General features: G+C 40.4%; 1 long non-coding RNA gene across 2 annotated transcripts; it reads right to left on the bottom strand.

The window, feature by feature from the left end:
• Positions 1-3,484: 3,484 nt before the first annotated feature.
• LOC133071794 (uncharacterized) lies at positions 3,485-21,158 on the bottom strand. 2 transcript variants are annotated; one of them, XR_009696537.1, is made up of 3 exons: positions 20,783-21,158; positions 5,039-7,320; positions 3,485-4,145 (listed from the first exon to the last, which is right to left on the bottom strand). It is a non-coding gene; the product is annotated as an uncharacterized LOC133071794 (long non-coding RNA). The 2 variants fall into 2 exon arrangements; XR_009696538.1 differs by lacking the exon at positions 20,783-21,158 and adding an exon at positions 7,620-16,354.
• Between the last annotated feature and the right edge of the window lie 242 nt (positions 21,159-21,400).

Here is a 21,400-nt window from a genome sequence, read left to right on the forward strand (position 1 = left end):
ATGATTTAATCTTTCTAGAGGTAGATGGCAAGTGTTCCTTTTCAGTTGGCAGGGCCCTTTCTTGGTTATAAACTTGACCATGATTTTGAGTGGGGGGCATTTCATGACCTTGTCATCCCACTGTGCTAAGAATATTCATTCTCGGGTCTGGCAAAGATTCTGCTGACAGGCCACTCAATGCGTTGTTACTGGACTGGGCCATAAAACAGTATCCAAAGTTCTCTGGACCATCTGTCTCACTAGCCTCTTGGTCCAAGAAAACGTTTCCTCTTGTTTCTTCCCATATCTAGAGTTACAGTGTTATCATCATTGATCTCATATGGAACTACGTATTATTTGTCAGAGGCCTCAGTCACATATTTGGCAGTGTAAGAAAAAGAAATTTTGTAAAACAGGCAAAATACAAATAATATCAGTTCAGTTCAGTTGCTCTGTCATGTCCAACTCTTTGTGACCCCATGGACTGCACTATGCCAGGCTTCCCTGTCCAAATAACATAGCCAGCAGTATTAGTAAAGTCATAAGTAAGACTTAAGAACTTCCATTAGCTGTAGCCCAGTATATCCCAGGTCATCTGACTTAGTCTATTCTGTACGAATTTTTATCTTCCAGGGAAATTATATATTGATTGGCACTATCTATAAGGCATATAACCCAGTTTTCTAGTGTTACTAAATTGATTTTCCTTAATATGATTTAATAGTTTCCAATATAGAGGAGACTTTCAACCTAAATTACCATAGCCTGGTGTTATCTATATAAATCTATCCCATAATTGAGGGAGATTTTTTTCTTTGTTGAAACTTTGCTGGCTGCTCTGATTGAGCTTGAGTAGTAGGAGAAAATTCAAATTTATGGCCAGGGTCAGGAGCAGGCATTATTAATTGGCCAGGTGAGGGGATCTCATCTAGTAATATCAATAGTGACCTGAATATGACTATAATCTTTTTTTTTAAGTAAATTTTTTCAGGGTGAACTAGTTAGAGCCTTGGAGTAGAGAAATTCACCAAGGTAACCCAGAACTAGACACAGGTAATTGGTCACAAACCCAACAACTGGATTGATTTCTAAGACAAGCATAGGATCAGACCTATGGTAGAAAAGCATTTGACTTATATGTAAAGGTCTAAAAAGTCAAGAAAACATTATAAATGATTATATGAGTCAGGTCCAGCATCTTGGGCAAGCTGTCTATCTCTGTTGTTGTCGTCTTCTTGTCCTGGTGTAGTGTAGTTTCTCTTCTGTTTGAGAGTCATTTTAAGGTGAGATCAGGTCGGCTGTCCTCTCTATAGACCAGTCGAGTGTAGGGGCCTTTGGAAGTGGGAATTAATCTAAAAGTCAATTTCCTTTCAATTTCACTGTGCATTAGCTAGTTAAGAGTATTTGATAAAAGGTCCTTCCATCCAGGTTGGAAACAGTCCCTTAAATTATGTCTTTTTTCAGTCCTACTTGTAGGTCATGAGGCGTCTGATCTTTATCTAAAGATAGATTACTGAGATAAGCTTCAGAAACAAACTTAGGGTATTTTTTAAGAATTTAATTAAATCTTACATTAATATCACACAACAGCAAAGAACTATCCAGGAAATGAGTCTTACTAGATACAGACCTCCATTAACAAACTGGGATTTAACATTTATTGAAACATCTTTTTCTCCCTAAAATTACCCTTATTTTTATCAAATATAACCAAATTAAGACTAGTTTGTTTGCGAAATAGGTCTGCTCTCAATAAATTTGGCCTGATGATTTATACAATCATAATTGATCATAGACTTTTTGCTTTGTTGAAACTTTTATAGAGTCTCAGACTGAACGTTTAAAATAAAACAGGGCTGGGAAAGTCATGCCAAAGGCTTATCACAGATTTCACCTAACAAACCTAGGTAAATTTTTCCCTTTTTAAGGTCTCAAAAATTCCATGAGTTTTCTGTACCTGTTAGTGACATAACTTTCCTAACTCATCTGATAAAGTTATTGGAAACCTAAGAGTTTTCAATCTCTGGAGGAGTCAGATAGAGAGAAAATATAATTTTTTAAATTTGTTTATAACATAATTTTACCAAATTACTGTCATAATTAGTTTGAGGGGAAGATTTCCCCTGCTTTTGGAAAACCGATTCAAACCTGTAATTTTTTCAGATAGAAACCATAAAAGTTACAAGCATATTTGCTGGTTCAGTCCTTTTGTTAACTTTTGTGAAGTCATCAGTTTTCCCATTAGAATACCAGGACATATCAGAATATTAGGAACTCCATGTAATTTCTAGGGTATCTATATTAGTAACATTTACCATACACTTTAACCTGAGAGGATATATTATTCATTTGATAATATTTTCCATGTAATTTAACCAACCAAATAAACACAATTAGTTTAATATCTGCTAGATCATCAAAAAAGCAAGAACGTTCCAGAAAAACATCTATTTCTGCTTTATTGACTATGCCACAGCCTTTGACTGTGTGGATCACAATAAACTGTGGAAAATTCTGAAAGAGTTGGGAATATCAAATGACCTGACCTGCCTCTTGTGAAACCTGTATGCAGGTCAGGAAGCAACAGTTAGAATTGGACATGGAACAACAGGCTGGTTCCAAATAGGAAAAGGAGTATGTCAAGGCTGTATATTGTCACCGTGCTTATTTAACTTATATGCAGAGTACATCATGAGAAATGCTGGGCTGGATGAAGCACAAGATGGAATCCAGATTGCTGGAAGAAGTATCAATAACCTTAGATATGCAGATGACACCACCTTTATGACAGAAAGTGAAGAACTAAAGAGCCTTTTGATGAAAGTGAAAGATGAGAGTGAAAAAGTTGGCTTAAAGCTCAACATTCAGAAAACGAAGATCATGGCATCCGGTCCCATCACTTCATGGCAAATAGATGAAGAAACAGTGGAAACAGTGGCTAACTTTATTTTTGGGGGCTCCAAAATCACTGCAGATGGTGACTACAGCCATGAAATAAAAGGACTCTTACTCCTTGGAAGAAAAGTTATGACCAACCTAGATAGCATATTAAATAGCAGAGACACTACTTTGCCAACAAAGGTTCATTTAGTCAAGGCTATGGTTTTTCCAGTAGTCATGTATGTATGTGAAAGTTGGACTATAAAGAAAGCTGAGCACCGAAGAATTGATGTTTTTGAACTGTGGTGTTGGAGAAGACTGAGAGTCCCTTGGGCTGCAAGGAGATCCAACCAGTACATCCTAAAGGAAATCAATCCTGAATGTTCATTGGAAGGACTGATGTTGAAGCTGAAACTCCAATATTTTGGCCACGTGATGCAAAGAGCTGACTCATTTGAAAAGACCCTGATGCTGGGAAAGATTGAAGGCAGGAGGAGAAGGGGACGACAGAGGATGAGATGGTTGAATGGCATCACCGACTCAATGGACACGAGCTGGAGTAAACTCCGGGAGTTGGTGATGGACAGGGAGACCTGGTGTGCTGCAGTCCATAGGGTCGCAAAGAGTCGGACACAACTGAGCGACTGAACTGAACTGAACTGAAGGAGAGGAAAGAGAGAGGGAAGCGGAGAGAGGTCAATAAAGTCTCTTATTCCTTAGCCGGTTGGGGCACTCTGGACAGTTGTCCACGTCAAGAGGAGACCATGGACAAAAGGGTCCCAGTTGCAGCCACTGGGTCTGGTTCATCAGTGGGCAAGCTGGTCAATAAGTACCCTAATTGGTCAGGATATCAGTCACAGTGAAGAAGAATCCCACCAGAATCACCACTTGTTGCAGGAAGGGGGACCCCTTCCAGGGCCCAAAAGTGGGCTCTTGTCTCATACTCAGAAATGAATTGTTCAAGGAGACACATGTGCTGACAAAGGGGTTTATTGGGAAGGGGTGTCTGGGTGGAGAGCAGGAGGGTAAGGGAACCCAGGAGAACTGCTCGGCCACATGGCTCACAGTCTTGGGTTTTATGGTGGTGGGATTAGTTTCTGGGTTGTCTTTGGCCAATCATTCTGACTCAGAGTCCTTCCTCGTGGTGCATGCACTGCTCAGCTAAGGTGGATGCCAGCGAGGATGATTCTGGGAGGTGGTTGGACATGTGGTGTCACCTTTTGACCTTTCCCGAATTCTTCCAGTTGGTGGTGGCTTATTAGTTCCACGTTCCTTACCAGGACCTCCTGTCGTTAAAACACTCATGTAAATAGTTACTCTGGTGCCTGGCCAGGGTGGGCGGTTTCAGTCAGTGTGCCTCCCCTCACAGAAAGGAAGTAGCTTCCTAGAAAGGAAGATGGCGCCAGCGGGAGAGTCCAGCCACAAGGAGCAGAGGGAGAGAGACCAGACGGCGCTGGAGGCAGAGCCTGAGGCAAAAAACGTTAAGGAAGAGCCTGAAGCTTTGGGAGCCATTTTATCTTTAACTGTTTGCCTCAGTTCATTTTAAAGTTTTATTTAAAGCGCAAATTTTCGGGAGACTCCTGATAGTGTTGGGAAGCCCCAAAATACCAAATGAAATAAGCCTTCCACTCAGGTCTGGAAATTTTTGAGCTATTGTAATTAAATCTGGCTTTAAGGAAATTAAGTTTGAGAATTTCAAAAACTCCCCATAATGGCCACTGGTATTCCAAATTGCCTTTGGCCAAGATAGCCCATTTAGTTAGAAGGCGCATGAGCAAGGACCATTATTTTAAACAAAATCAACTGGAACCCTGTTGGGGGGAGCACCCTCAAAATATTTAGATAACTGGGATATCAATTCTTAAGAAGTTTTTCTCTAGAGTTTAAAAAAAATGATTTTAAACAGTTCAAAGATTTTACTGTTCAAACAGCTAATTCAAACTGCTTGCAAGTTAATCACAATCAATTCTAAGGAAAGAGCTTGGTCCTGGAGGAGCCAGGTGAAAGGCTTTTTAAAGCCAGTTTCCAGCTGAAAAACCTGGTACAATTTCCATGAAGCAGCTTCTATTTCCAAAGGAATGAGCCAAGTGAGATTTCAGCTAGTTTTAATTCAAACAGTTTGATCAAAAAATCAGAATGAAGTGCCAAACAAATACTCGAATACAGATTCAAGACTTACCCTGGAAGAAAAAACCTTAGAAACCTGAAGAGCTTCAACATGCAACCAGGATGTGAGCTTGGATCCAGGAGAAAGATGCACCTCCAAACTTCAGGGTTGGTGAGGAAAGTAGTGAGTGACAATGGGCTCAGTTTGTAGGTTCTGCACTTGTTTGCTATCAGCTCCAGAGTCTTCCAGGGTCTTCTCTGGTCCCTGTACGGGCCACCAAAACATTGACCTAAAACAAACAGACTGCCAGATATCTCTTCAGCAATGATGGGTTTATTTGGGATTAGAATATTATTGCAATTTGGGGTCTGCAACCACGAACAGTCCTCCTCATGGCAAGGGAAGGAGAACAAGTTTATAGGTTGAAAAAGGAGTTGGTAGGGCTATAATAAACAAAGAGTTCTTAGCCTTTCATTGGCTGAGTCCTTACCAGGAAAAAGAGTCTTTCTTCTTCCTACTGGGCTCTGCTATCACTACAGGGCATGAGAGTTCCCCATTCTGATCTTCCAGTTCTACTTGGTTGAGATTTATACTAGTTAATTTCTTATACATACTGAATTCAATATTTCTAAAAAACTTTCATTAATATTTTTCTTTTGTTAACAGTCATAGTATCTACAAATAATTACAATCTTGTCCCCTGTTTTCTGATCATTGTAAGTTGAGCAATGATGTTAAGGGTGTAAGTTCTGGAGTCAAAGACCTGTGGGAATCCTTTTTCATTTCCTAGTATTTAACTTTGTGTTGGGCACGTTAATTTGCCATCTTTCAGTTTCCTCATCTGCAAAATGAAGTTATTATGAGAGTAAAAGTTAACTTACATTCTAATAACATAATCATATGTGTAAAGTACCTGAGCATGTCTGACACCAAGTAAATTCTCAAAATGTTCCTTCTATTCCCTGGAACTTTGAACTGTCTAGAACTATCAGAACACTGTTAAATAGTACCCTTACAGTAAGGAGATGGCTGTAGCAGTTTCAGTTCAGCTAACCTCAGTTCAGTTCAGTTCAGTTGCTCAGTCATGTCCAACTCTTTGCAACCCCCCATGAACTGCAGCAGGCCAGGCCTCCCTGTCCATCACCAACTGCTGGAGTCTACCCAAACCCATGTCCATTGAGTTGGTGATGACATCTAACCATCTCATCCTCTGTTGTCCCCTTCTCCTCCTGTCCTCAATCTTCCCCAGCATCAGGGTCTTTTCAAATGAGTCAGCTTTTCACATCAGATGGTCAAAGTATTGGAGTTTCAGCTTCAGCATCAGTCCTTCCAATGAACACCCAGGACTGATCTCCTTTAGGATGGGCTGGTTGGATCTCCTTGCAGTCCAAGGGACTCTCAAGAGTCTTCTCCAACACCACAGTTCAAAAGCATCAACTCTTTGGTGCTCAGCTTTCTTTAGGGAGAAGGAAATGGCAACCCACTCCAGTATTCTTGCCTGGAGAATCCTGTGGACAGAGCCTCGTGGGCTACCGTCTATGGGGTCACACAGAATTGGACACGACTGAAGCGACTTAGCAGCAGCAGCAGCAGCTTTCTTTTTATTTATTTTTATTTTTTATTAGTTGGAGGCTAATTACTTCACAACATTTCAGTGGGTTTTGTCATACATTGATATGAATCAGCCATAGATTTACACGTATTCCCCATCCCGATCCCCCCCTCCTACCTCCTTCTCCACCCGATTCCTCTGGGTCTTCCCAGTGCACCAGGCCGGAGCACTTGTCTCATGCATCCCACCTGGGTTGGTGATCTGTTTCACCATAGATAGTATACATGCTGTTCCTTTGAAACATCCCACCCTCACCTTCTCCCACAGAGTTCAAAAAGCAGCTTTCTTCATAGTCCAACTCTCACATCCACACACGACTACTGGAAAAACCATAGGCTTGACTAGATGGACCTTTGTTGACAAAGTAATGTCTCTACTTTTTAATATGCTGTCTAGCTGGTCATAAATTTTCTTCCAAGGAGTAAGCATCTTTTAATTTCATGGCTGCAGTCACCATCTGCAGTGATTTGGAGCCCAAAAAATTAAAGTCAGCCACTGTTTCCACTGTTTCTTCATCTATTTGCCATGAAGTGATGGGACCGGATGCCATGATCTTTGTTTTCTGAATGTTGAGCTTTAAGCCAACTTTTCACTCTCCTTTTTCACTTTCATCAAAAGGCTCTTTAGTTCTTCTTCACTTTCTGCCATAAGGGTGGTGTCATCTGCATATCTGAGGTTATTGATATTTCTCCCGGCAATCTTGATTCCAGCATGTGCTTCTTCCAGCCCAGCGTGATGTAGTCTGCATATAAGTTAAATAAGCAGGGTGACATTATACAGCCTTGACGTACTCCTTTTCCTATTTGGAACCAGCCTGTTGTTCCATGTCCAATTCTAACTGTTGCTTCCTGACCTGCATACAGGTTTCACAAGAGGCAGGTCAGGTGGTCTGGTATTCCCATCTCTTTCAGAATTTTTCACACCCTAACCCTAACCCTAACAGAAGCAGAAGATATTAAGAAGAGGTGGCAAGAATACACAGAAGAATAGTACAAAAAAGATCTTCATGACCCAGAAAATCACAATGATGTGATCACTTACCTAGAGCCAGACATCCTGGAATGTGAAGTCAGGTGGGCCTTAGGAAGCATCCCTATGAACAAAGCTAGTGGAGGTGATGGAATTCCAGTTGAGCTACTTCAAATCCTGAAAGATGATGCTGTGAGAGTGCTGCACTCAGCATATCAGCAAATTTGGAAAACTCAGCAGTGGGCACAGGACTGGAAAAGACTAATTTTCATTCCAATCCCAAGGAAAGGCAATGCCAAAGAATGCTCAAACTACCGCACAATTGCACTTATCTCACGCGCTAGTAAAGTAATGCTCAAAATTCTCCAAGCCGGGCTTTAGCAATATGTGAACCGTGAACTTACAGATGTTCAAGCTGGTTTTAGAAAAGGCAGAGGAACCAGAGATCAAATTGCCAACATCTGCTGGATCATCGAAAAAGCAAGAGAGTTCCAGAAAAACATCTATTTCTGCTTTATTGACTATGCCAAAACCTTTGACTGTGTGGATCAGCTAACCTAGAGGCAGGAAACAAAGGAATGACCCTGATTTATGTCCTTTTAAAGAAAGCTCCTTCTTCCGTCTCAGAACCCCAGCAGATCTCCCCTCATTGCTCACTGGCCAGAATTATAGAACACGCTCATGCCTAACCTAATTATTACAACTGTAACTACTATCAGCCAACAGTCACCTGTTAGGTTAGGGAGGTGTGCATACTCCCTGACGTACATGGCCACATGGAGGACGAACACTTGCACAAAAAGGGGCTTAGCTAAGAAGGAAATGGGGCAGGTGAGGTGTCAGGAAGCATTTAACAGGAGGCTTCCTGTGTGCTGTTTTGGATCTGTCATGAATCCTCTGTTCCTTATTAATTCCTGAATATTCCGGAATTAAGAGGAGAGGCAAGCCTCTCCTGGGGCTGAGGAATCCACGCATTTCCTTCGTTAGTTTTTCAAAACCAATACGGTGATAAGTACCCTCTTCCTTCTTATGAACCATATGGTAAAAGTGATTGTTTACAACTCTCTCTCTTTCATATGGATCACTTTATGTTTTGTAAGTCTGGAATTTTAATCTTTATCTTTGCTGAGAATAACTACCTTGTTAGACAGTATACATGCCCACACCATGTTGAATAAAACACCTTTGCTCCATCAGAGCTTGGGTCCCCGTATATTCCTTTCTCTCTCTCTCTCTCTCGCTCGCTATTTCTGGCTAATTCCCTGGAGCGTGAAGGCTGGCTGTGTAACCTGGGGAATAGTAGCCTCTTTCCTTCTTTCACTTTCTCATTGTCGACTCCAGACCACCAGGTTCCAGTCCATATAAAGACCAACAGTGAAAAAAAAAGACCAACAGTGAGAGAACCGAATTTGGACAGGCAATTAACAGTGTCCACTCCGTAAATCAGCTCAGAATGTAAATATTTGAATTCATTGTCTTCTTCCTATACTAGCACCTCTACCTCTCCTCCCTATATTTGTTAATGACAACAGAGAAAATCTGTGAATCTTCTGTGCTTCTTTCCTTCCTCTTGCCTTTATTTTCAAATAGTTGACGAGAAATACATTACCTATATATTACAAGCGTTTCTTCATGTACATCTTTACCACTGTCTCTCAGATGCCCATTACTTTTCTCCTAGAGCAGAAATATTCTTAAATATTTTCCTGTATCAGAATCTCCAAGAGGATGTATTAAAACACAAACTGTTGGACCCTAATGTAGAGTTTTTGATTCTAGCTCTGAGGTGGGAACCAAGAATTTGCCTTTCTAACAAATTCCTAGGTGATGCTGACACTGTTGGTCAGCATTTGGAAACTACTATTCTAGAATATTTTAACAGCTACCTCAGCAGGTTTTATTCTTCCAGTCCCTCTCCATTCCAGTCCAGCCTAATGAGAGCCACCAGTATCAGTGTTTCTAAAACACATTAGTGTATCATTACCTTAAACAAAAACATTCAATAATTGCCCACTGTCTCAGATATTAAAAATTCATACTTTTGCATTGCTTCAGATAGGATTCTATAAACCTAAGAGAAACAGGTCATCTGGCCCAGACTATAGTTCTTTCTGGATTACTGATTGGAATCTTTGGTATGTTTTCTTTTTAATTTTTTTGCCTCACTGTGCAGGATCTTAGTTCCCCAACGAGGGATTGAACCTGTGCCCCCTGTATTGGAAGACCAGAGTCTTAACCATTGGACTGCCAGGGAAGTCCTCTTTTCTTCCATTTGTAATAACTGCTTTGTTGACATGTAGTTCACATATGATAAAATTCACATTTTTACCTGGACAGATGGGATTGGTGAGGCTATTTTTAAATTAACATCTTAATTGGAATACAACTTGCATACCATACAATTCAACCATTTACAGAGTTGCATAATTACCATCATAATCAGTTTCAAAATACTCTCATCAGCCCCAAAACAAATTCTATGCCCATTAGCAGTCACTTTCCATTCCTCTCTCCTCCCTTGCCTCCTTTCAGTCCAGACCTAGGAAACCAGTAATTTACTTTCTGTTTGTATGGATTTCCTTATTCTTGACAGTTTATAAAAATGGAGTAACACAATATGTGGTCCTTTGTGGCTGGTTTCTTCCACTTAGCATAATGTTTTTAAGGTTCATCCATGTGGCAATCACCACTTTCTTTTGACTGCTGAATAATATTTCATTATTCAATATGATCACATATGGCTTATCCATTCATCAGCTGATGGACATTTGCATAACTTCCATTCTTTTTGCTGATATAGATAATGTGCTTAGTTGCTTAGTTGTCTGACTCTTTGTGATCCCACAGACTGAAGCCCGCCAGGCTCCTCTGTCCATGGAATTTTCCAGGTAAGAATCCTGGACTGGGTTTCTATTTCCTACTCGAGGGGATCTTCTCCACCCCAGGGATTGATCCAACCTGCGTCTCTTGCATCTCCTGCATTGGCAGGTGGGTTCTTCACCATTGCGCCACTTGGGAAGCCCAATATGAATAAAACTGCTGTGAATATTTCTGCACCTACTGATATTTTAATGCTTAAAATCCATCCCTAAAACCACAAGCTCTGAACTCTCAAGACATGTAATCTCTGTGCTATTTATTTTTAAATTAGCATGTGCTATCCTATATTTGTGGTCATTTTTTAATGAGATATTCTATCTCCCCCAATAAATTGGTAGTTTCATAACCAGAGCCCATATCTTTTTTCTCCATGTATCCCTTGCATTTAATTTGATCTCTTGCATCATAGTTGCTTGAACATCCATAAATGTTGATAATTATAGTGGCATTTATTCAAATTTAAAATTCTGCCTGGAAAGAAAGATAAGAATAACCTTCTATGGTTAAAAGCTTGAGATGATTCCTCAAATATACTGTCAAGTGATTCTGACAAGGCTAAGACCCTTCAAGAGAGAAAGGATAGTCTCTTCAACAAATAATGCTGGGAAAACTAGATATCCACTTGCAAAAGAATGTAGTAGGACTCTTACACCAAATGCAAAATTAACTAAAAGTGGATCAAAGACAGCTTAACAACTAAAACTATAAAACAGCTAAAACTGTAAAAGCCTTGGAAGAAAATATAGGGGAAAATCTTATGACAATGGGTTTGACAATGATTTTTTAGATATGACACCAAAAGCATCAGTGACAAAATAATTGGACTTCATCAAAATGTAATATTTTTTTGCATCAAAGGACACTATCAAGTTAGAGAAAAGTTAACACACAAAATAGGAGAAAATACTTGCAAATCATCTATCTGAATAAGGGATTAATATTGAGAATATATATATATATATATTTTTTTTTTTTTTAAATCTCCAACAACTCAACAACAAAACAAACAACTTGATTCAAAAATGAGCAAAGGACATGAATAGATACTTACTTCTCTAAACAAGATATACAAATGCCAATACACACATGAAAAGATGCTTGACATCATTAATCACTAGGGAAATGCATATCAAAACCACAATATCACATCACCTCACACCCATTAGGATAGCTATTGTTTAAAAAAAAAAACAAAGTAATAAAGTGTTGACAAAGATGTAGACAAGCCGGAACCCTGATGCATTGCTGGTGGAAATGTAAGATGGTGCAACCACTGTGGATGATGGTATGATGGTTCCTCAAAAAAATTAAACAGAATTATCAAATGATCCACCAGTTTCACTTCTGGGTATATATTCAAAAGAACTGAAGCAGAGTCTCAAAGAGAATTTGTAGACCCATGTTCATAGCAGCATTATTCACAGTAGCTAAAAGATGAGAAAAAAAATCCAGCTGTCCTTAGATGAAAAACAAATAAACTGAGTGTGGCATATATGTACAACGGAATCTTATTCAGTTTTGAAAAGGAAGGAAAGTCTGGTAACATGCTACAATGTGGATGAACTTTGAAAATATTGTTAAGTGACATGAGACAGACACAAAACGACAAATACTGTCTGACGCTACTTACATGAGGTCACTAGAATAGTCAAATTCATAGATACAAAAAGTGTAATAATGGTTTCTGGAGGCTGAAAAGAGGGAGGAATGGAGAGTCATTTGTTAATGGACATAAGAGTTTCAACTTGGGATGATGAAAAAGTTTCAGAGATGGATGGTGGTGATAGTTACACAACAATGTGAATGTATTTAATGCCACTGAAAAGTACACTTAAAAAATGAGTAATAGTAAATTTTATGTTTATTTTTTTTTTACCACAATTTCAAAACAAACAAAAAAAAGTTGTAATGAAGTGTTGCAAAGAAGTCTAATGAGAGCCTTTATAGAACACCTCGGTACTTAATTTTATATAATGGCAGAAATCTAAAACTCTAATTATCCAGGCATTGTGGGGACTCCTGTGGTGGTCCAGTGGCTAAGATTCAGTGCTCCTGGATCAGGTTGGATCCTTGGTCAAGGAGCCAGATCCTACATGTTGCAACTAGGAGTTCACATGCCTCAATGAAGATAGAAGATCCAACATGCTGCAACTAGAGCAGCCAAATTAATACATATTAAAATATCAAAAAAGCCTTTATGTTTTTAAAAAATAATTCCATTCAGCAGTGAATGTGCTTAGTCCACACACTAATCTAGACATATTTGAAACTCTAATTGGTGTAGTCAGTTCAGTTTACAGTCACTCAGTTGTGTCTGACTCTTTGCGACCCCATGGACTGCGGGATGCCAGGCTTCCCTGTCCATCACTAACTCCTGGAGCTTGCTCAAACTCATGTCCATTGAGTCAGTGATGCTATCCAACCATCTCATCCTCTGTTGTTCCCTTCTCCTCCCACCTTCAATTTTTCCTAGCATCAGGCTTTTTCCAATGAGTCAGTTCTTCACATCAGGTGGCCAAAGTATTGGAGTTTCAGCTTCAGCATCAGTCCTTCCAATGAACATTCAGGACTGATTTCCTTTAGGATGGACTGGTTTGACCTCCCTGCAGTCCAAGGGACTCTCCAAGAGTATTCTCCAACATCACAGTTCAAAAGCATCAATTCTTCTGCGCTCAGTTTTCTTTATGGTCCAACTCTTACATCCATACATGACTACAGAAAAAAACCATAGCTTTAACTAGGTGGGCCTTTGTCAGCAAAGTGATATCTGTTTTTTAATATGCTGTCTAGATTGGTCACAGCTTTTCTTCCAAGGAGCAAACCTCTTTTAATTTCATGGCTGCAGTCACCATCTGCAGCAATTTTGGAGACCAAGAAAATAAAGTCTCTCACAGTTTCCATTGTTTCTCCATCTATTTGCCGTGAAGTGATCTTCGTTTTTTGAATGTTGAGTTTTAAGCCAGCTTTTTCACTCTCTTTTACTTTCATCAGGAGGCTCTTTAGTTCCTCTTCACTTTCTGCCATTAGAGTGGTATCATCTGCATATCTTGATTCCAGTTTGTAACTCATCTAGCCCAGCATTTCTCACAATGTGCTCAGATATAGGTTATATAAACAGGGTGACAGCAGACAGCCCTGCCATACTCCTTTCTTGATCTTGAACCAATCACTTGTTCCATACAGGGTTCTAACTGTAGCTTCTTGACCCATATGCAGGTTTCTCAGAAGACAGGTAAGATGGTCTGGTATTCCTTTCTCTCTAAGAGCTGTGGAAACAGTTTGTCATGATCCACACAAAGGCTTTAGCATAGTCGATGAAAAGAGATAGATGTTTTTCTGAAACTTCCTTGTTTTCTCTGTAATCCAGCAAATGTTGGCAATTTGATCTCTAGTTTCTCTTCCTTTTCTAAACCCAGTTTGGATATCTGGAAGTTTTTGGTTCGCATAATGCTGAAGCCTAGCATGCAAGATTTTAAACATGACCTTACTAACACGGGAGAAGAGTGTAATTTTCTGATGGTTAGCACATTGTTTAGTACTACCCTTCTTGGGGATTGGGATGAGGATCGACCTTTTCTAGTCCTGTGGCCACTACTAGGCCTTCCAGATTTGCTGACATGCTGACTGCAAAACCCCTTCATGGATCACTGCCTTGTTGTGGTGAAGGAGCTTGTGTAATTCAATGAAGCTGTGAGCCACGCCGTGCAGGGCCACCCAATACTGATGGGTCACGGCAGAGCTCTGACAAAACATGATCCACTGGAGGAGGGAAAGCAAACCACCCCAGTATACTTGCCATAAGACTGTCACGAATTGTACAAAAGGCCCAAAAGATATGACACCAAAAGATGAATCCCCCATCTCTGAAAGTGTCCAATATGTTACTGGGGAAGATCAGAGGAGAACTACCAATAGCCCCAGAATGAATGAAGCGACTGGGCCAAAGTGGATAAGAATTCATACTACTGGCTAATACATCAAAATCATTTTAAAGAGAGTAAAATGTAGTTTTTACTGAGCACAGTGCTTTTGCTGAGATGTTTATATAATAAACATGCCTTCTGATACTTTAAATCATGATTTTCCTTATGTTTCTTTAGTGTGTCTAAGTCATGGGGCTTGCTAACTTCAGGACCCACGGGGGAATTCTTTTGCATATGCTTCCCCAAGCCTCTGGATAGAGGCTGAATTGTTAACCCTGGAAAGGAGTCACTTCTTAGGGATAGTACAGCTGAATGCTCAGCTATAGAGAGGGGAAAGCGGGTGTGAATCTCCATTCCAGGGAGCACCAATTAAGGGAAAGATACTGATCTGTTGCTCATAGGGCAATGCCTCAGCTGACCCTTCAGAGTTTCACCTTAGTGGGGAGAACTGTAACTTTGAGTTCCTTGAAATAATCCTGATTTAGAGACTGTAGAGTAGGAGAGATTGATTGGTAATTTTTCTAAATAGCAACCACATTCAGGAGAGGAGGGAATTATGGTTGTACCTTGGCCTATCAGACAGGGTCCCGGCAGGAAGTCAGTGGTTAAAGAGAAGAATTTGTTGAAGAGACTGTTTACAAAGGTTAAAGGAAGCTAGCAAAGGCTAACAACAGCAGGGAGCTCTTGGTGCCTCCAGGCTTGAAAGGATAGGAGCCCATAATTCCTGGAATCTTGAAGGAACTATAGCAGTAGCTGTAGCTGCAGCTGAAGGAAAGAGCTATTGAAATCGTGGCCTTTGGGAGGGAAAGGTAGCATTGTTAACCCTTGGCCTCATCTCCTGCCAGAGCATCCCACTGGCTGCGTTCAACTGGAATCCAGAAAGTAAGAAAGCTTTGTACATGTAGTGAACTCCTTGGCAGCTCATACTTCCAGCATCTAGGTGCACAGGGCAGAGAACACTGGAGAGCGGATTTGGAGGAGCAAACAAAGAATATCTGGCCAATTTAATGAGGCTTATATGATTTGTCAAAATCTGTATTCTAAATGAATGATAGGTAATTGACAATCGAGGGGCTAGGTAGGTAGAAGTTAGTTGTGGATTTTAGTTAGCAGGAAGTCCCATGTTGACTAGTTCATGGTCTTTGAGACAACTAAAAAAAAGGAATTTGAAGAGTGGCCTCTGGAGGATTGGGATCTTTCACTGAAGCCCCAGTGATTCTAGGGTCTAAAAGAGAGGACTCTGGTTTAGAGGGCAGAAAGGAATTCACGAACTCAGCAAAAATAATTGGGATGATCAGCAGAGGGCAGTCTACCGGAAAGGTGGCTGGTATCTTGACTGTGAAATATGAAGGTCTTATAGCCATGTCCCAGCTGTAGTTGCATACTCCTTGGACAGAGTGGAATTATGAGGTCCTTTCCTAAAAAAGCTCCCACCTAAACAGCCTCTGTGTCCAACAGGAAGAAAAGGTAATTTAAGGCAAGGAAACATTATTCTGTGCTATTGAAACAAGCTTTCCCCGCCATGCTACAGATATTCTGAAAGCCACAATGGTGGGGGTTCTGATCTATTCTCTATCTTTGAAATAATAGAGTGTGCATTACAATCAATACTGTGGTGTCCACTGGCCTGGAGCTGAGTTCAGCAGTTCAACTGTGGATCTGAATGTTGGTTTCTACTCTTGCTGCTAGAGTTCCTCATCCCAGCTGGGGTGGGTAGGGGAGAGGAGCTAACAAGATGGGAAGGGTAGGACTCAGTGAAAGAGGGAAAAAAAAATGCAAACTGACCTTAGAATTATGACTGGATGTTTCAAAAGGAGAGTTAAGTGAGAGGCTTGGATAGAATAGGCAGTGGTGAGAGACAGAGGAAAAAAAGTCTCAAAAAACTGGCAAAACACAAGGTCAGGAAAGGGCTGTAGGAAAAAAAAAAAATTCCTCTACATATAGAACAGGATATTTGAATCTGTAGAGCAGTCATAGTAACTAGTAGGCACTACAAAAAGGAAGACTTACCTGTTTCCAATGTAGGGGAGTATTATTAACGGTCAGTAAAGCACGATTATGCCTTGCCACATTTCTTTTTATGTGAATCAACATATCAAAACACATTGTTCTGTTAGAGGCAACAGAGAGTTAGCAGATGAACTTTCCTCCATCCATCTAAAACCAATTTCACAAACTTCAAATAAATAATGTTTATATACATTATATATTCTGAAAGTGGAGAACTTTTTAGATCTAAATCTCATGCTTAAGCAGCACATTTAAACAGTTGCAGGCCCCAGGTACCAAGTGGTGTGTGCTCAGTCGTGTCTAACTCCTTGTGACCCCATGGACTGTAGCCCACCAGGCTTCTCTGATCGCAGAGTTCTCCAGGCAAGAACACTGTAGTGGCTTGCCATTTCCTACTCCAGGGGATCTTCCTGACCCAGGGATCAAACCAGTGTCTCTTGGGTCTCCTGTATTGGCAGGTGGATTCTTTACCAACTGTGACACCTGGGAGGTAGTACAGTATGCTCAAATGTACTCCATTATACTCTTAAAGAATATATTGAGGATTCCAAAAAGCATTTGTTTACATGGGTTAAAGAGCATTGTGTTAGAAATTAAAAGTAACAAATTACTGAAATATTCACTAATAAATAACTATAATAAAATCCATTATATGCTTATATAAATAGTATAACTTCAGTGAAAAATAACCATTTTCCAAAACAAAATCTCTTTAATGCTGGCTTAATGGAACGCAGCTGCATTTTAATATATGCCTTTGCATTCAATATGTTGCACATGTTGCTCTGATTGAAGTACATAAAGAAAATCTAGCCTTATGCAGATTGGAAAGGGAAGGAATATTTTAATAACCTTTTCAGATAACTGTGGATATTATTAACCCTACACTAAATCTAGACAAATAGTAGTTTCTCAAAGGTTAGCTGAAATGTTATGAATTTTTTGTACTGTTACCTTAAAATCCATCAGTCTGTCTTGATCCTTGAATGTATGTTTTCCTCATGATGATTTTGTAACACTATGCATCGGTATTTGGACCAATTATTACCTCACTAATTTATGCAGCTCTTCCAATGTTGACATACTCCACTGTATGATTTCTAGTAATCATATTTGTCAATATCACCCAATTTAATCAGAAAGGTCTTTAAGCATATTGGGAAGCTATCAAGTCACAGTGGCAGGCATGTTTTGTAAAACTTTAATTTTCAGTTGAAAGCTTGAATTTATCATGTTTAACAAATTCTGTCAGTTATTTTCCTTGATGTGATAGCTTACGTTGTTCATTTTTGATAAATCACCTGCCAAATAGCCAACTCTTAAGAAAAGTTGTTTGTCTCAATCATTAAGTGAAAATGGTGTTCCATGAAAAAAATGATTAAGTCCAGGTTGCAGCTCAACCATTTGTACAAGTGCTTTACCATGAGCTTTGGTATACAAGTCCTTTATGTATCCTTTTCCTGTGTGTGTGTGTGAGAGAGAGTCGCTCAGTTGTATCCGACTCCTTGCCACCCCATGGACTGTAGACCGCCAGGCTCCTCTGTAGATGGAATTCTCCAGGTAAGAATACTGGAGTGGGTTGCCCATTCCCTTCTCCAGGGGATCTTCCCAATCCAAGGATCAAACCCAGGTCTCTTGCATTGTAGGCAGATTTTTCACTGTCTTAGCCACCAGGGAAACTCCCTTTCCATGTATCATACAAAACATCAAGACTTCACTTGAAAGTTGAAGTTTAATATAATTAATAATCCCGACTGCTTCAGTGAAGACATTCTAAAGTGAAACAGTTTTTAAATAGTGAGTGGATGACTTTAGTAACATTACTACTAGCACAGTGATTTTTTTGCTCACGACTGCTTTTACAGCACCAATACACCTTTTTTTTTTTTTTTTTTAAAGACTTCCCTGTAGCTCAAACGGTGAAGTCTGCCTGCAATGCAGCAGACCAGGGCTTGATTCCTGAGTTGGGAAGATCCTCTGGGGGTTGCAAACAGTTGGACGTGACTAACACACACACACACACTGCTTTTACATCATCAGTGCATATGTCAACACAGTAAAAAGGAAAATAAATCTCTTAGTTTTGATAATAGTTCAGGCATCGCAGACCTCTCAGGGACCCCTCTTCCCAGGTGACTGCAGACTATCCTCTGAGGTGAGTATTTCCTTATCCTTGCTAGAATGTAAATCCTACGATTTGAGGGTTTTTTTTATCTTGTTCACTGGTATGCCTCCAGGGATTATTAGATCATGCTTGGCACACAGCAGGCATTCAATACTTATTCATTTAATTATTTAATGAAGTAATCAGCACTAACTTATAACAGTGAAGAGATTATAACATGCATTATGGAAATTCATTTTTAAAAATTTAGTGTTGAATGGGTAAAATATACAACACCATACATGATGAAGTCTTCCACTTTGCCTTCCCCAAGGAACTAAAGTTGCTATCTCAGAGATTACCACTGCTGTCAGTTTCTGAGGTATTTTTCCAGTGATATTTTATGGATTCACAAGCATATACACAAACATATTCCTTTCTTCCCTCACATAAATGGTGGTATACTATACATAATCTAGACAGAATCTTAATTTTTAAAAAACTGTAATTATTTATTTATTTGGCTGTGCTGGGTCTTAGTTGCAGCATGCAAGATATTCAGTTGTGGCATATGAACTCTTAGTTGAGGCATGTGTGATATAGTTCCCCGACCAGGGATCGAACCTGGGCCCCCTGTATTGGGAGCACCAGGAAAGTCCCAATAATGATTTTTTAAGTAAACTTTTTCTTTTGGAATAATTTTGGATTTACAGAAATGTTTCAGAGAATCTTGTACACCCTTTACTAACTTCTATTAATATTAGCATCTTACATAATCATAGTACCATGTCAAACTAAGAAACTAACAGTGTTACACTATTAACTAAATTACAAAATTTATTCAGATTTCACTAATTATGTCCTTTTGGTTCCAGGGTCCAATCCAGGATACCACATCACTTTCAGCATAGTGTTCTTTTTCTCCCTAAAATATATTTTGAGGATTGCCTCATGTCAGTTAATTGGCAGTTGCCTCGAATTCTGTAAATACGAAGGACTTTAATAGGACTGTAAATAGGAAGGACTGTAAAAATGTAGCGAAAGTGGAATTTCAGGGCCAGTGATTATGTGCATTTAAAAATTACCAAACTTCTCTTCCCCAGAGAAATTAGCATACCTTTCTAATTAGTTCTCCTGTGATTTGACTGTTTTAATTTCTTTGAAGCGCCAAGATGAATATTGGGGACTGAATGAAGTGATAAAGGTAAAGTATTCAAAAAGTTTTTACACATATTGAAATAATTATTTTTAATGTACTGGCACAAACACAGATAGCATTGCAAGACTTCTACATTATACCATATTTTATTGTGCCATGACCCACATGTATAGTTAGTTCGCCTTAGGACCACTAGGGGGCTCTGCTGGAAGGGTTTTTATAGTTCTTCCGTTCAGGGCAATGTTTCCAGATGATGCTTTAGAATTCTAAACTCTTAAAAGTTGGAAGAGATCAGCTCATCCAGCTTCCTTATTTTGCAGAAGAGGAAATCAAGGTTGAGAGAGAGCTGGTATGGAAGAGGGCTGGAATTTAAAATCCCCTCTTGGTTCCTGCGGCAGTTCAGGAAATTCTTTTTTTGCCATGTGCCTCCACTGAATGACTCATACCCAGGGGCTTATTTTTTTTTTTTTACTGCCACAATTTTAGTAATTTTTGCTAAGATGGTGTATTTGTGATATTTTCCCAACAGGACGCTTTACTGATTAGTTAGGTGAAAGAAGTGCATGAAATATAAACTTCTAAATAAATATTTATTACAAAATGTTTTCTACTCAAAGCATCCCTTAGTATCAAAACCATATTACCGGCAGCCCTAGCAATCACTTTTAAACTGCCTTTCAAACTTACTTCCCGCTTAAAACATTTACTGTTTACTCATTTATTCATTCAATATTCATTGAGTGCCTACTAGCACCAGCCACTGTTGTACACTCTAGGCTTACAGAAGTAAAGCTGCCCTTCCTCCCCAAGAAGCATAGGTTTCTCTAGTTTTCCCTTTAACATAAACTATTTTCGCATATCTTAGTTCAGTGGTTCTCATACTGTGGAATCTGAACCAGCAGCACGAGCAGCCGCACCTGAGAACTTGCTAAAAATGCAAATTAGGCCCACCTTACACTCTTTTTTGTTTTTTCTTAAGCTCTCAAGGGATCCTGATGTACATTCAAATTTTAAAGCTATGGTTTTAATTCCACGGCTTGTTATTAATTATCTAAGTAGGCCAAAGATCAACATCTGGCTTCTAAACCCATCTCAGGCATCTCCACTGAGACCCGGGCTCAACAACAACGACCACACTTAATTTAATGATTTGTTGTACCTGGAAAGATCCTGGGATGTCTGCAGTGACAGAACTGTAACGGCTGCAGGACAAAAACGAACCGCGGTGGCTTTTCAGAACCAAGAGAAAATGGGCCAGACCGAGTTCCCGGACAGTGTTTTCCGAGGATTGCCTCGGAATCCTAGACACAGCCGGATACATTAAGCCCGTGGTCTGGCTGAGTCAGGGCGACGCTCCAAGCCCAGAGGGGGGCCGCGTGAGCCCGTCAGGTTGGACTCGAACCTTCGGTTAGAGGCGACGGTCTGGAAGCCCCCACCGTACCACCTACGTTCGTACAGGGGCGGAGGCGCCGGAGACGACCCGTGAGGCCCGGGAAGCCCCGGCCCGCGCGGAAGCCGCACCCTCCCGGCGCCAGACGCCGGCGGGGCGGAGCCACGCGGCCGCAGCTCAGGCAGAGACGCGCCGCACGGCGCGGCGCAGGTTCGCGGCTGAGGCGTATGGGGCTACGGCGGGAGCGGCTGCGCCGCCCGGCCGGGTCAGCGTCGTGCGCACGCGCGGACCCGGCGCCATTTTGGTGGCCGGGCGCGGAGGTGATTCCACACTGAAGACAGCGCGGCGGTCGGGCTGGCAGTGGCAGCGTTCGTGTGCTCGGGTGCG

Source organism: Dama dama, chromosome 17 (genome assembly GCF_033118175.1).
Source record: "Dama dama isolate Ldn47 chromosome 17, ASM3311817v1, whole genome shotgun sequence".
Lineage (NCBI taxonomy): Eukaryota > Metazoa > Chordata > Mammalia > Artiodactyla > Cervidae > Dama > Dama dama.